Genomic DNA, 3727 nt, shown 5'->3' on the forward strand with positions numbered 1-3727 from the left:
AACCTCCCACCTCCAGTATATGGGAACAGCACACTACTCCTTTGAGCCACAGATGCCACCCAAGTAGTTTTAATACAGTTTTTCCCTTTCTTAAAATGTGCATACCTTTCTTTTGCACCCTTGGTATATACAAATTTGCTGTATTAGAAAACAAAACAAATTTTTTAAAATATAAGAATGTATACCCTTGGTGCCTGTAGCTCAGCAGCTAGGGCGCCAGCCACATACACCGAAGGTGGTGAGTTAGAGCCCAGGTTGGGCCTGCCAAACAGCAATGACAACTACAACCAAAAAATAGCCAGGCACTGTGGTAGGCACCTGTAGTCCCCTCTACTTGGGAGGCTGAGGCAAGAGAATCGCTTAAGCCGAAGAGTTGGAGGTTGCTGTGATCTGTGAAGCCACAGCTCTCTACCAACGACATAGTGAGACTCTGTCTCAAACAAACAAAAGAATGTATAATAATACATTTTATTATTCATCAGAGTCATGATATCATCAAAAGTCATGTATCCTCTAGAAAACTACTCAAGGGAATGAGTGAAAAAGTCAAATAATGACTTTATTTTTTTTTTGAGACAGAGTCTTACTTTGTCACCCTTGGTAGAGTGCTGTAGCGTCATAGCTCACAGCAAACTCAAACTCTTGGACTCAAGATTCTCTTGCCTCAGCCTTCTGAGTAGCTGAGACTACACGTGTCCACCACAATGCCCAGTTATTTTTAGAGACAGGGTCTTGATCTTGCTTAAGTTGGTCTTGAACCCATGAGCTCAAGCAATCCCCTCACCTCAGCCTCCCAGAGTGCTAGAATTACAGGCATGAGCCACCACCCCTGTCCAAGATCTAGGGGTTCCCTGAAGCTGGAGGTACCCAAGACTGTGATGAGGCACAACCTCACAGAGCTGCCATAAACCACCTCAGGAAGAACACCTTGTACCTGCAGTCTGTCTCCCCTACTGGCCTAGGGGTCTTCTAGACAGCAGGGCCCACCTAGAGTGAAGGCTAATGATTGCAGACCCAGTTTCCAGGATCACTGCACACCCTCTTCTCCACGCCCTAGGTCTGCCTAGGCTTCCCCACACTTGCTACCAAAGCCTGGCCCTCTTCATATCCAGGCTTTCCTGGAGTGGCCCAGGGGAGAGTGTGAGGGTGGCTCAGTCTGGCAGGTGGAGCCTGGCCCTGGAAGAGGCCACTTTCCATTGCCTCCGGCCACCTGTCCTGAATATTCACTCCTTCCAAACAGCTGGAGAGCAGCCCCAGAGCCTCTGGTTAAGAGGGGAGGGTGTGGGAAGGCCAGTCTAAGGGAGCTAAGCCCCAGCCAGAAGGAGGGGAGGCCCTTGAAGCTGATGGGGATGCTGAGTGTGCACAAATGGGGGTGGGACACAGGAAGGCACTTGGGAGAAGTGGGAATTGGGGTGGGATCAGAGAATGGAATGTGAGCTCATTCTCCTGGGGGCACAGCTGTTTATTTTGATCTCCCTTGTCAGCTGTTGCATATTCCTTATCTCAGGGCTCAGTCCAGACTCCACCCCCTTCTCTGTTGCTGGGCTGGGGAGGCAGACACTGAGGGCAGTCCTGCTTCTTGCTCTGCACCTCCATTCCCTGTACTCCAAGCTGCTAAAAAGGACAAAAGGAAAGCAGTTCCCCCAGAAGAAATGCTTGCTCCACTGCAGACCTACCTGTGCCCATCCATGGGTAACTGGGGCTTGAAAATGAGTCATCTACCCTCTCACCTGTCTTCACCCACCCCCAACTGCCATGCTAACCTGAGCTGGTCAGCCCAGGGTTGCCTGGATATTCTACAGTATTATTGGTGGTACAGGACCTGCAGGGCTGGCAGACAGAGTGGGCTTAGTCGGGAACTTGGTGCAGAGGTGGTAACTGCCCAGGGCTCTCCTCAGAGTCCCACACTGTGCCCCCCACTGCCAACTTTGTACTTGGCACCTACCGTCACCGATGAAATGCTGTGAAAGTAATAAGAGTGATTTTCTATATGCTTATGGAAACATGACTCATGACAGGTTTTCTGTTTTACATGTTATTTCAGAACTGGAACATTTCAAAAAAGGGGAAAAAGTACTAGAAAAAAAACTCTCCCTTAGTTCTACTACCTCAAAAAACAACTGTTAACATTCTCTACGTGTATGTGCATGTAAAATGTATAGTCACAATATAGGTACAATTTTGCATCCTGATTTTTTCTCTTAACACCACCGTTATAAGTAATTTTCACATTACCACATTTTTGCAACTGACATTTTCAATGGCATCTAATATTCCATTTAATAGATGTACTAACATTTGCCTAACCATGCGATATTGTGAGCCATTTCAGTTGTTCCAAATTTTTATCACTGTACCTAATGCTTAAGTGAAAATCATTTTTCTTTGAATTTTTAATTACGACGGGACCTAGAAAGTAGCATTACCAAGGCAGGAGGCTGGGATGTTTTGGAGGCATTTGATTTCAATACCTATGGCCAACTGCTTTCTGAACATAGGATCTAGCACATGAGCAGGCCAGGAGCAGGGGATGCGCGTGTCCCAGGCCACGCAGGGACCCCGCTCACTGTTAGAGATCTTTTTATGTGCCCATGTCATGTTACGTTCTGTAAACTTTATTCTTTTTTGGCTACTGAGTATCCAGTCCCTTCTCCAACACTTCCTGTTGGGGAATTTCCTTTTCCCTACTACAAATCCAGGAGCGAGGCTGCCGGACCTGCACCTCAGAAGTTGATCCATTTCCACCACGCCCAGCCAGGCAGAGAGGACTGTCAGCTGCTCCCATCCTTCTATAGGTCCCTCTTTCCAGCCCTCAAGCCCTTTTTCCATTTTCCTCCATTCCAAGCCTATTCTCTAGCCTTCCTGGTGAGCCTAAGAGTTCCCAACCTTCTAATAAATTCCCTTTGCCTTATACTAGCTAGTCCATTTCTAGTGCTAACAGAACCTTGAGAATGCTGATCTCTCCCCAGTTTACTGCTTTTCAAATTGCCAAGTCAGAATGCTTTAATGGCCCAGGAAGTCATGAAGCTAATCATGACCTAGTCACAAATGTGGTTCCCAGAATATCATGAAAGCTCAGTTCCCAGAGTATGCCTCTGCACGTGATTCCTAATAGTGAATGGAATCATCTCACAATGGGCCATCTTGAACAGCAAATACTTGCCTTGTTAGAACACATCTCTCTCCCTGAATGTGGCTCCAAGTTTTGAAAATGAGACACCACAGGAGAATAAAAAAGAAAGCATTAAAAATACATCATCTGGCTCGGCACCTGTGGCTCAAGTGGCTAAGGCGCCAGACACATACACCTAAGGTGGTGGGTTCGAATCCAGCCCTGGCCTGCCAAACAATAATAATGGCTACAACCAAAAAATAGCCGGGCGTTGTGGCGGTGCCTGTGGTCCCAGCTACTTGGGAGGCTGGGGCAGGAGACTCGCTTGAGCCCAGGAGTTGGAGGTTGCTGTGAGCTGTGAAGCCACAGCACTCTACCCAGGGGGATAGCTTGAGGCTCTGTCTCAAAAAAACAAAAAATACATCATCTGTAGCCAGGGTAAGTATTGATTAGTGAGGCTTGGTTTATGTTAATATATACCGATACATGTGTTCATATACAGGGTGAGTAAAATGGGTTAAAATAAAAAACATTTCTAGTCTTGAAAAATATTACCCTAATTGGACTTCCGTTACTTCAGAATAAATGACAGAGCAATCTCTTGGAGATGTTTTT

The sequence above is a fragment of the Otolemur garnettii genome, unplaced genomic scaffold, assembly GCF_000181295.1.
Source record: "Otolemur garnettii isolate 467f Iridium unplaced genomic scaffold, OtoGar3 scaffold00031, whole genome shotgun sequence".
Taxonomy (NCBI): domain Eukaryota; kingdom Metazoa; phylum Chordata; class Mammalia; order Primates; family Galagidae; genus Otolemur; species Otolemur garnettii.